At 33.4% G+C, this 13,833-nt stretch overlaps 1 pseudogene; it reads left to right on the forward strand.

Moving 5' to 3' along the window:
- The first annotated feature begins 6,914 nt into the window (after nucleotides 1-6,914).
- LOC100802386 (disease resistance protein RUN1-like) overlaps nucleotides 6,915-13,833 on the forward strand; it is a 28,073-nt pseudogene continuing 21,154 nt past the window's right edge.

Consider the following 13,833-nt stretch of genomic DNA (forward strand, 5'->3'; position numbering starts at 1 on the left):
TGCTATTCTAAATTAACCTCTTTAAGCTCCAATGCACACAATCAATCCTGTTAATCAACAAACTTGATATTAGTTTCAATATATTACACTTTGTCAAAATAAGTTAATTACATAAAATACTTGTTGCTTGTTATGTTTCCTAAGTGCATAACTTTACTTGTCCATGCTTTTACAAAACATTCCTTGTGAGGGATCAACCATGTATTCTTCACATACTCGACAAAGTACTCCTATGGTGAACATACAATGTCAAACATCTTGGCATGCCCCTCATACTCAGATTGAGTAAAGCAACATAAGTCTTGCATTTGACTTTCACATTTTTGTCAATGTGAAATTGGCACAACAAACTACAAGTTTCAGGAAATACATATTTCACTGCATTCATCACGGCTAAATTTTCTACTGCATTGATCAACTCTAAAAAAAAGCCCTTTGAGCTTCTAAAGTGCCCAAACAAAGTTATCCTTTCGTTCAACCTCCATATATACAAAAGTTGTAGAAAATTTCATTTCAATATGAGTCACACCAACAACCTCAAGTAATGATAGTATATATCTATTAGTTTTCTTGGTATTGTCCATCAAGAACACTATGTTAAATGGATTAATCATTTTCATAGCATCAAGATGTGTCCAAAAAATATCTCACACAACTTTTGATGTATCATTCATTATATGTCAATGAATATACATATCTCGTTCAAGTAAGTTCATCAAATGCTACATTTCCGTTCTAAAGCCTCTTTTAGACGAACGATACACAATCCTTGCATTATATACTTGTTTTATTGTAGTCACATTTCTTTCATTGTGCTCTTTGAATGTCAACAAGATATTTTTGGGCTTTACCATACTCTTTGTGATATTAGTAAACATCGTCTTATCTTCATTATTTAGTTAGTCAACATATAGATGACTAACCAATGACTCAAATAAATCATGATTATGCATCTCGCAAATTAATTTCAACATCCATCCTTCGTAATCCATCAGTGGTCTACCTCTCAGCCTAAAAGAACACTCACACTTTCTAGTTTCACTTATTGTGATTTGTAAGTTTTTTGTTTATTGCCTATACTTTTCACCCCTTTCATCGCCTAACACAACAAATGTCTTCTGTCCATGTTGCCTTTTTTATGTATATGACCTCAAAATGACAACAACAAAACCTATTTCAAATGCAACATCCCGAACCCATTTCAATAATTCATCTTGAGTAGCAAAAAACTATATACAAAACATACAACATCAATATGTTAATGTACAATATTTTCAAGGTATTACAAACAAAAAAAAAACACAAAATAATTACCTTTGTAGTTATGAATGCTTTGCTACAATCAACAATTTTTCCAGTCTCTTGTCCATAATGTTTATGAATAGCTTCGTCTATTCTAATGTCAACATACATGTCAACTTCCATATCCACTTCATTTGACATCTTCCTCACATAATCGTCTTCCATATAAACCTTTCAAAAGCAACAAAAGTAAGTTAATTAACAAAAATTATCCAACATATTTGAAACAATTTATAATTAATAACTAAAATTCATATAATTACCTGAAACCAACCTTCCAAATAAGACAATCAACAAATGAAAAAAAAATACATCGGATTGGCTAATTTGGAACTTAAAAACAACAATTTCAAATTCCCTAATCTAGAATATAATATAATTTTTGGATCAGGCAATCCATAATTGTTGTTTTGAAGTTTCAGATTAGTTGATCCGGGAAAGACAAAAACTCAATTAAGATCAAACAATTTGGAATTGTTGTTGCACAATTCTGGATTGATTGATCTAAATTAATTAAAAAATAAAAATAATTTCTGGAGCAATAAATTCATACGCATAAGAACAAATTTGGATTATCAAATCTGAAAATATTTTATATTTTTGGATTATTTGATCCGGTCTATTATTACTCCATTATGGATTCATTGATCCAGATTTGTATAACCTCATTTTATAGTTTTATGTTATTTTTACGGTTTTAATTCCATATTTGTTGATCCAAACCTATCCTAAAACTTCATTTTCCAAAAAACATTTCCGGATAAGTTATTCTGATTATAATAAACTAACACAAAAAGTATAAACAAGACAATTAACAACTCACCTGTGCAAGTGAACTTGAGCAACAAAAATGCTTACTCGGAATGAACAAGTGAAGAAGACAATGTTTCAGGCATGGAGAAACGAGGAAATCAAGCTATGGACAAGTGAGAAAGACAAGGTTACTATGCCCATTTTGAAAAATTGGGAGGTGCAAGAAACAAACTGGGAGGTATAGGAAGCAAAAGCCAAGAAATTGACTTTGATCAATTGTCTTAAGGCCCATCAACATCTATGATGTAGTCGTATAATGATAGTGGGCTGGTGGCCAGCCCAATACCTAAAGTCCTGTTATATATGCATAATTACCTTCCATCCTATTGAAAGCTTTTTATTTCTTGTCTCTCTTGTTCAAGAATTTTATCATTAAATATTTCTGATTTTATTTTTCTGTCTTGTGAAGTTAAAAGTTAATCACTTCCTTCTTTCATATTAGTTAACTTATCCACCTTGATGAAAAAAAAACCCAATTGTTTTCATACAACATATGAAAACATTGAAATTGACTGCACAAATTTTGAAGCTTCCTATCACTGTTACGAAAATCAGACCAAACTGTCTTGTTAAACTATAAAATCAATGAAGCAGTTAAGTTTTTAATTCAAATAAACTATTGAGCTGACCCATGAAAAAACCCATGAAATAAAAAAAAATTGGAAAAAAAATCAGCAAAAAAAATCATGTTTATAATTTCCAAAAGAATTTTTAGTTGATAGTAATAGTAGTAATAAATTAGAATTCCTTTATATTCACCCTCTATATTTACATTGGTTCAACATAATTCAAATATTTCAATAAAACCTTTAATTCACTTTCTGAAACTATCATTGATCAATCATCCATAACCAAAAACACCAATACAACGTTTCCAGGCTTCTAGAAAATCTAATTTACAGCAACTATTTCACTATATTTTATTTTTATTCAAATTTTATTTTTTCTTATATTAATTGTGAAAATTGTACTTATTCTTTGAAGATAATTTATTATTATAAAAGATTAATTTTTACTAAATGATTCAATTAACAAATAAATATTTAAAAATAAGATATATAATCCATTTTTTTATTGTGAGTTCTTTTTAATTAATTAAACAAACAATTTTATAGTTTTCATCTTATTAGAGAATTGTCTAATACTTAATGGATATGGTGATAGTAATTTTGATTGTGTCATAATGATTTGTAAGATATTGTTTAAGTAGATTTTGTAGTGTTTTCTATATATAAGTCATTTTCAATAATTGACTTATAATGAGATTTCATTAAAAAAATTGAAAAATATAAAATCAACATGTTTACGTCCTTAATTTTGTTCAAGAAAAACCGGGAGCATCGAATTCTTCAAGTTTCTATTTTGCTGCTTTCACACTACCAAAAACAAAAATCTTTATGATTTATGAGCATTTTGGGTCAGACCTATATTGTTACCACAGTCATTATTCTATGCAAAACTAGTAATTCCATGCTTCCGGTTTTCCATACATTGCAAAAATCACGTAACTGTTCAAAAGACATTTCTTTCAAATTTTCAACTTTTTAGTTTTTTTTTTTTTAATTTGTAAGAAGGGCAAATCATTCAAAAGTCTTGAAATCTGCTAGGTTTCCGGTATTCATTAATTGTTAGTCAAAAGAAAATGAGACTTATTAATCAACTCCTGAGAGTTCTTTTCTATCCCATTCGATGGGGCAAGACCTTTAGAAGTTACAAGTCTCTAAACCTGACAATTCACGGCAACTGCTCAATTGAAATAATTAATTGACTAGTTTTGGACGTGTGGAATGCTCTTGGGTAGAACGTAATTTTGTAGGGTTGAACAACTTCTAAAATGCTTTCATGGAAAAATATAAGAGTACGCACAATTTCCTGAGCTACGTTTATAGTCTCTGTTAAAAGTGCAAAGAGTACCAATCTTCGTATATATTTATAACTGTGCACAGTTATGCTTTACTAACTAGTGGATACTTAAAACCAATTCCATCTAATACATGATTCTTAACCAATATTATAACAATGATAATTCCAAAAAAGGAAAAAATAACGCTTAGAAAGTAACCGTGATAGCCAAATTAATTAAGGACAAAAGCTAAAAAAAGTTAAAAATGCAAAGTCTAAATGGAAAACGGGGTGTGAGGAACAACCACATTTAATTTATGTCATTCGCAAAAAAGTATTTGTCATTAGAAAGTAGTCCTTTTTTTTTCTTGCATAAATTTAAATGCTATTAGGTACACGGATTTCTTTAGAAAAATATAAAAGTCTGTAATAAATAGTTAATAGTATTAAAACATTGACTACAATGTGGAATTTTTGTCACTCAAATAAAACGACAGATCTGCAAATCCAGAGTCTCGACGCGGTTGCGGTGGAATTTTTGTTCAGTTGAGGAATTGAAGTTTGGTTAATGTGGAATTTTTGTTCAGTTGAGGAATTGAAGTTTGGTTAATGTGGAATTTTTGTATGAGCAGATTTTATTTTTTCTTTGAGCACTTCCCAGTTTCGGTTGAATCCCTGGATGGTGGGGTGGGATGAAATGCGTTCATTTTTTACACGCCTATGAATCTAAGTTTACTGTTGAATTTGGGAGTGGGCATTCGACACCCAAAGGGTTAATATGGTATATTCACAATATTTTATAACCATTTTTTATGTATAAAATTAATAGGATAAATAGTTATTTTTATCTTTCAATATGTAATTCACTAACAAATGCATCATTGAAAGATAAAAATACAAAATTAGTCCGTGAAAGTGTAAAAAGTGCGACAGATATGTCCTACCATTAACTTTCACCTGTCACTCCGCGGATGAACAAATTTATCACTGAAATGATTCTTAGCGTAAAAACATATTTGTCATAATATTTTTTTGACTTTTCGTCTTCTCAATGCACTGACAAATGCGTCCCTGAAAGATGAAAATGTAATTTGAGTAGAAAAAACACAACCGACCATGAGACCAAATTTATTTTAAAAAAGAATTTAATCAACTAAAATCCCACAAAATTTAAACTAGATAAAATTAAAGTGAAATTATAAGTCTTTTTTCTTAATCAATAATATATATATATATATATATATATATATATATATATATATATATATATATATATATATATATATATATATATATATATATATATATATATATATATATATATATATATATATATATATATATATATATATATATATATACACCCACCTCAAATATGAAAGAATTTCTTGGATAAACTTTATATACTTCCATTTGAGACAATACTTATTATACATAATATAAATAAAATGAAAATAGTTACTAACAAATAAAGAACCCAAATAAATTTAAATAAAACGCTCAAACTAATATAGCAGTTAACTTTACAGAAAAACAAAAAAAAACTAATACAAATGTTTATTCTTTACCTTTGGGACGTAGAGTTGTATCTCTTGTTGATTTAGGGGCTGCAACAATCTTGTATTCCATTGGACATACTTTCGCAGTAATAAAGATTAATAATTAATTGAAAAAAAAATCCAAGAAATAAAAGACTTTCATTTTTTTAAATGGTAACTCAATTTTTTATATCATAAAACTAAAGAATTTTATTTTATTTTGGAAAATAAGTAGTTATATTGATTAATTAAAAAACTAATTAACAATTTGATAGATGGATAAATAGATAGATAATCAAAGTATAAAAATTCAAATCTTAAGCTATATTTTACTGTCTTTTAATCCTTTTTCCATAGCTTCTCTCCTATACAATTCATTATTAACGTTCAGATATATTTTTCACACTTCTTATACTTTTGGGGACTAATTTTTGTATTTTTATCTTTCAGGGATATATTTGTTGACAGAGTGAGAAGATGAAAAGTAAAAAAAATATTATGACAAATATGCCCTATGTTGACAATCTACGCTAGCAATCATTTTAGTGACAAATTTGTCCCTCCTGTTACGTAGACTATTTTATTAATGATGACTGACAAAAGTTAACGGCATGACATATTTATCGCACTTTTTACATTTTCTGAGACTAAATTTTGTATTTTCATTTTTCAGGGATGCATTTGTAACGAATCACATGTTGATGGACAAAAATGACTATTTATCCAAATTAATATCTTAGTTGCTCCTCTCAAATCTCGACCATCCGATTATTTATTTGTATACCCAATGACTATCAATGAGGGTAAAATTAACATTTCCTTTTCTAAAATTATAAGTCTACGGGTGAACCGCCTATCTCATGGTTAGAACTCATAAGTTGACTCAAAGGTCTTGGGCAATGTCTTTTTCCATATTCAGCAGTGGTGGGGACTTTAAATGTATGGTTAAAATTAGGGATATCAATTTGAAACCACAACCCGGATCATTGCGGGAATTGTATAGTATGGAGTTCCACCGAGGGAGCTTTTTTTTTTTTTTTTTTTTTCACGAGGACGGAAATAAATGATTTCCGGTGAACATAATGGGAATGGGAACGACAATTACATTCCATCGAGTAGGAGGATTATGTGATGAGAAAATTACATAATTATTTTTACAATAATTGTTATTTAATATTCTAAATATTAAAATATTTTTATACTTTATTTGCATTAAAATATAAAATTAATGTTTTAAATTGTTGGTGAGATTTTTTAAATTTATTTAAATTAGAATTTAAAATTAATATTTTTTTTAACCCACGGAGGATGGGAATATGGTAAAAAAATCTCCCACCGACAGGGGGTTAGTTGGGTGCGGTCCGGTTGACATCCCCAGTTAGAATGGCTATTTATGCCCCATAACATTTGTCTGAAGCTCCATTCTTCTTATACAATAATATCCTTTCATCTCTTCCATGTCTTCTGCCTACGGTTACGACGACTACGATATCCATGATGATCAGATTGAGATGGAGATGGACTTTCTGCATGAACGGTATCAGGAGGACAACAGAAACTATGACGTGTTTTTGAGTTTCAGAGGGGAAGACACGCGTGCTTCTTTCACTTCACATCTCTATACCGCTCTTCGCAACGCGGGAATCTTTGTTTTCAAGGATGATGAGACACTTCCAAGGGGAAATAAAATTTCACCCTCGCTGCAGTTAGCAATCGAAGAGTCTCGAGTTTCTGTTGTTGTTTTCTCTAGAAATTATGCAGAGTCGCGGTGGTGTTTGAAAGAGTTGGAGAACATAATGGAGTGTCACAGAACAACAGGGCAAGTGGTAGTGCCAGTGTTCTATGATGTAGATCCCTCTGAAGTACGTCATCAAACAGGCCACTTTGGAAAAGCATTTCGAAACCTTGAGAACAGACTTTTAAAAGTGGAAGAGGAAGAGGAAGAGGAAAAGCTACAACGATGGTGGAAGACGCTTGCTGAGGCCGCTGGCATCTCAGGGCTTTCTGTAGTCCGAAATTGCAAGTAATAAAAACACTTCCAGCTTTCTCGTATTTTTACTGAACATTGTCTCTGGAATTTTAGTTTATGAAATTCATAACATGTACATGTATGAAGTGGTCGAAGTGAGATTTTGGATAAGATAGATCTCCTCGCGCAGCATTGGAGGGAGGCACTTCGTGAGGCTGCTGGCATCTCCCCCGGTTCAGTCTCAGAATTCGGGTAATTGAGACACTTTATGCTTTCAGATTTTTATTGAACATTGTCTCTGAAAATAACATTTATGAAATTCATGACATGTATGACGAAGAAAAATGGACATTGCTAATAAAATAGACTACTTTGTGGAGCGTTGGAGGGAAGGACTTTTTGTTGCCATTCGCATCTCGTGGTATTTAGACTCAAATATTTTTTACTGAACATTGTCTCAAGATTTAATTCCTCATTTGGTGAGTATAGTTATAAAAACATTACCTTTTAGCTTTTATACTTAAAAACATCACATTCTAGTCGTTGTACATACCATTTTTAATCCATTTTAGTCAATGCCAAAGGATTAAAAATTACATGTGTAAGGACTAAAATGGGATGATTTCAAGTAGAGACTAAAATGTACAGTTTTTGCATCTATAAGGACAAAATAAGAAATTAAATCATACCTAAAAATAACATTTATGAAATTTATAACATGTATGAAGGAGAGGAAGCTTGATTACTGAAAAGTTAACAGATCTCCTTGTGAAGCATTGGAGGGAAACACTGTGTGAGGCTCTTTGTGAGGCTGTTGGTTTCGATGGTGCAGACTTATACTACAGGTAGTTGAGACACCTCCTGCTTTAAGATTTTTACTGAATGGTCTCCGAAAATACTAACTTTCATGAAATTCAAAACATGTATCAAGTAGAGAAACTGTGATGGTTGATAAAATAGAACTGCTTGTGGTGAATTGGAGTAAGGCACTTTGCGAGGCTGTTAGCATCTTGGGGGGTGCACACCTAAATTCCAAGTAATTGAGACAATTTCTGTTTTTAGATTTAGCTTAATATTTTTTTTTATTCATAATAAATATTCAAATTTCGTGTATGATCCCTAATAAATTTTTCGTTTTGTGTTAATTCCATAGTAAAACAACTATTTTATTTTTGGTTCTTGGCACTTAGTTTTAAGTCCCTGATAAATTAATGAATTTTGTATTCCTTGAGAAATTTTTTCTATTTGTTATTAGTGAATTAAAATAAAATTCGCTAATTTATTAGGGAGCAAACAGAATTCGCTAATTTATCAGGGATTAAAACAAGATATCAAGGACAAAAAATAAAAGTGCTTTATCAGGAATTCAATGTTAAGTAAAAATTTAGTAGGGAGGAAAGACAAAAATTTGGTATTTATTAGAGATAAAAAATATATATAAAGCCTTTAGATTTTTACTGAACATTGTTTCTAAAAATAATATTTATGAAATTCATATCATGTATGAAGAGGGGAAATGAAGCTTGCCTATGAGATAAGCCTCCTCATTAAGCATTGGAGGGAGGCACTTTGTGAGCATTGTGGCATCTCATGGGATTTACTCTTAAGTTTCGGGTAATTTAGAAACTTTCTGCTTTCATTTCTATTGAACTTTTTCTCTAGAAATCATGTTTATGAAATTCATAACATGTATCAAGTTTTGAAGAGGTGATCATAAGAGATTATAAGGACCTTATGATGTCTTGGAAGGAAGCACTTTGTGAGGCTGCTGGCATCTCGAGGGTTGTAGTCCTAAATTCCTGGTAATTGAAACGCTTTGAGCTTTCTTGGTATTTTTACTAAACATCGTTATTACACATATATTAGTTTGTTATTGGTTCATGGGTTTATTTGTTTGTTATAAACCTACTATACAAAGCAACTCTGTATCCACTTTGCTGTGTTGATCAATAAAAGAATTAGCCATTTCTTATTCTTGAATGGTTTCATGGTATCACACTATCACTATCAGAGCTCCTTTTTGGAACTCTGTTGTGCATAGTCTTCAAAAAATGCCTCCTTGCAACAATCTGAATGCAAATAATCACTCTTCTACTTTGAATCCAGTACAAGATCCTATGAGCCTTTTCTATGTCAATCCAAATGAAAATCCTGCAGCATCAATCGTTTCTTCTCCATTTTTTTTTTGCTCAGCAAAGATATATATATATATATATATATATATATATATATATATATATGTAAAAGAGTACCAGAGGTACTAAAGTACAAATAGATGGTTTCTGGTGAATTTGGTTCCGAATCAGATTACTGAATCTAGAAAGGAAACAAATTCAGGCCACTGTTACAATATTATTAGCTCCTCTAAAGTACATTTGTATCCACTACTAATACACAAATCTTGCTCTAATATTACTAGACCAATGGTTAAAATGAATGGAGAAGTCCTTCTCGAAGTTTCTCGGCCATGTCCACAATAAGAACGTTGCATCGTCCATCAATTTATTTCCGTTGAAACGGTCATTGGAGAAGATTAACTTGTTCCTATGTTGCCAAATAGTCCAAGTCATGGCCAACCACCAACATTTCCACCTAGTAGCCCTCATCCCATCCACCGAAATCGATCCAATTTGGAGGAAATAATGTCTTGGATTCTGCGGCAGAGGTGCTGCAATGTTCAACCAAGACAAAGATTCCCACCAAATCGGGATTGTTTTACTACACTGAAAAAATAGATGTCCCACATCCTCCTCGACACCATTGCATAGTGGGCAGCTCCTATCGATGATCTCCACCTGTCTCTTGTGCAAATTGCTTTTAGTCGGCAATATATCTCTGAACAATCTCCATGCAAAAACTAGAATGTTGGATGAAACCTTTAGCTTCCACAATTCCTCAAATGCCTTGTCCTGAATCCCCAGTGTTGCTTCTCCCCTCAACAAGATGTAGGCACTTTGTGCCGAGTACAACCCACTAGGATCTGCCAACCACACCAAGTCATCACTTTTGTGCATCTGAATAGGCTTGCTATCAATATCTTTTAGAAAACTATCAGCCATTGGTATCTCATCAAATAGTGACCTCCTCCATGATAAATTCCACTCCCACTCTAGACCATTATATCCTCCTAACTGCTGAATAATCTGGTTTTGTTGGCAAGAAATTGAGTATAGTCTGGGGTACTTTGCTGCTAGTGATACTTCTCCATCTATCCATGTATCTTCCCAAAACTTGACCTTGTCTCCACATCAGACTATTCTTGAAGTCATGTCCCTGTTGTGTATTTTGAAACGCTACCTTTAGGTCCCTCCACCATATGGATTCCTTATTACCACGAGATGGTATGTCCAAACTCCTCCACCCACCATATTTGGATTCCAGAACCCTAGCCCATAGCTTGCCTTCATGCTGAAATAAATCCCACTTCCATTTGTCAAGCAAAGCGAGATTGAAGAAATTTATGTCCTTGATGCCTAGGCCCCCTTTATCTTTGGGAAGGCAAACTGTCTCCCATTTGATCTATGCAATCTTGTTTTGTTCTGATCCTCCACCCCATAGGAATTTGCGTTGAATGCTTACTAGCTTGTCCAATGCCTTCTTGGGAATCCTAAAAAAAGATAAGAAATAAATAGGAATGGAGGTTAATATCGACTGTATGAGAGTCACTCTCCCCCCATGGAAAGGTTTCTTTGCTTCCACCTAGCTAGCTTTCTCTCACACTTTCTGAGAATAGGATCCCACATCTGATACCGTCTAGGGTTTGCCCCTATAGGTATTCAAAGGTAAGCAAACGGAATGGATAACAAACTACAATTCAAACAACCAACTGCCTCGCGCTTCCACCTATCCGGCATTCCAATTGCACCAAAACTACTTTTAGCAAAGTTAATTTTAAGGCTTGATGCAAGCTCAAAGGTCCTCAGAATTGCTTTGATTGTCTTGATATTCTCCATTGATGCCTCTCCAAAAAATATTGTATCATCCGCATATTGAAGGATGTTAATATCCACATTATTTGAGCCCACTGAGAAACCCCTGAGTAAGTTTTTCTTCACCCCTTCTCTTACCAGCCCAGTTAATGCCTCAACAACAATATTGAAAAGAAGTGGTGCTAGTAGGTCCCCTTGCCTAAGCCCTCTTTGTGGGATAAACTTAGGCAAGGGACTGCCATTTATCAGTACTGAGACAGATGCGAATATTAAACACCCCTTGATCCACTGGATCCATTTGGAGCAGAATCCCAGCCTGCTAAGCATGTAGAGAAGAAATTTCCAGCAAACTGAATCATACACCTTCTCATAATCCACTTTGAAGACAATGCATGGCTTCTTGCTTCTTTTAGCCTCCTCAACCACCTCATTCGCTATCAGTATGCTGTGTAGCAAGTGTCTACCCCTATGAATGCTGATTGCCTTTCATAAATGATGATTGGCATAGCCTTCTTCAGTCTGTTAGCCAATACCTTAGCCACTATCTTGTACATACAACCAATGAGTGATATGGGTCTATATTCATCCAGAGCTTGTGGATCAGCCACCTTAGGTATTAAAGCTAGGAAAGAGGCATTGCAGCCCTTCGAGAACGATTCAGTTACATAGAATTCGTCCATAAACTGAAGTGTAAATCATGAAGATTTTAATGATGTCAAGAAGAATTTGTTTGAGAAAGGGGGAGAAAGTAAATCATGCAAGCTTTGATGGTGTCGAGAAGAAATCACATGTTTGTCATCATCAAAAAGGGGGAGAATGTGAATGTATGTATACATGATTTTGATGATGCGAAAGAAAAATCAAACAAAGTTGCTTCAAAGGATAAGCATGGCTTCAAGATTAATACAAGATTGCTTCAACAAACAAAGCCTTGCTTAAAGATTAACTCAAGATCAAACCTTGCCTTAAAACAAAGTGCTTTCAAGTCATTCAAGGCTCTGGTAATCGATTACCAGGCAATGTAATCGATTACCAGAAGACAGGGTTGAGAAATAACTGTTAAAAATGGTTTTGAACTTGAATTTTCAACATGTAATCGATTACCATATGTCTGTAATCGATTACCAGCAACGAAACTTCTGAAATTCAAATTCAAAAGTCATGACCCTTCAAATTATAACTGTGTAACGATTACACAAACATTGTAATCGATTACCAGTGGAGAGTTTTCAGAAAATCTGCCAACAGTCACATCTTTTCATTAGATTTGTGAATGGCCATCAAAGGCCTATAAATAGGTGACTTGGGCACGAATTTTGAGAGAGTTTTGCTGGTCCAAAATGTCTTATCCTCTCAAAAGAAAATGAGAGAGATTCCAAGAGAACTTCATTGCCAAATGCTCTCTCAAGAAACTCTTGGGCAAACACTTGCAAATCCATTAAGAGTTCATCCATGGACTTCATTGTAATATTCTTCTCTTGAAGAGAGAATTCTTCTTCATTCTTCTTATTCAATGAGATTGATTAAGGGACCGAGGTCTCTTGTTGTAAGGATTCCTGAACACAAGGGATGGGTTGTCCCTGTGTGGTTCAGACTTTGTAAAGGATTTTACAAAGATAGTGGAAATCTCAAGTGGGTTGCTTGAGTACTGGACGTAGGCACGGGTTTGGCCGAACCAGTATAAAACTGTGTTTGCATTCTCTCTTCCCTTATCTCATTTATTTTGTTGCAATCAATCTTGTCTTTATATTTGAAGAACATTATCAAATTGATTGTTGCTTCTTCTGCATGCTAAGCCTATCCCTCTTAAGTTATTGAGGCCACAAGGTCCAACATGAAGGACATCAGGTTTGATTACATGCCAAAAGCTCTTAATGAATTTGAAATTGAGTCCGTTTGGGCCGGGGCTTTTCTCACTACCACACTCCCAAACAGCATGTTTAATCTCATCCTCGTGGAAGCGCCCCACTAGCATGCTATTTTCTTGTTGGCCAATGTTCTGAAAGCTGATTCCATCCAGACGGGGTCTATCATGGTCAAATTCTTGGAATCGATGCAAAAAGAAAAGCCTGACTGCTTCTTTTACTCTTGCCGGTTCTTCAGTCCATGAGCAATCAATCCACACTCCATTGAGAGAGTTGCATCTTCAACTATCATTTACCATCAGATGAAAATAGCGGGAGTTGCAATCCCCTTCTTTAATCCATCGAGATCTCGCCTTCTACCTCATCAATGATTCGTGAGATTGAGCGGCTACCCACAACTCTTCCTGGAGTTGTTTCATGGTCATGGCTTCCTGAGGAGAAAGGTGTCTGTCGGTTGTTCTCTCTTCCAACTTGTTCATCTCTTCTTCAATCTTCTTGAATTTCTTAAAAGTATCCACAAAATGGTCCTTGTTCCATATCTTCAGGCTTGCTTTCAACCTCTTTATTTTTTCTTT

The sequence above is a fragment of the Glycine max genome, chromosome 3, assembly GCF_000004515.6.
Source record: "Glycine max cultivar Williams 82 chromosome 3, Glycine_max_v4.0, whole genome shotgun sequence".
NCBI lineage: Eukaryota > Viridiplantae > Streptophyta > Magnoliopsida > Fabales > Fabaceae > Glycine > Glycine max.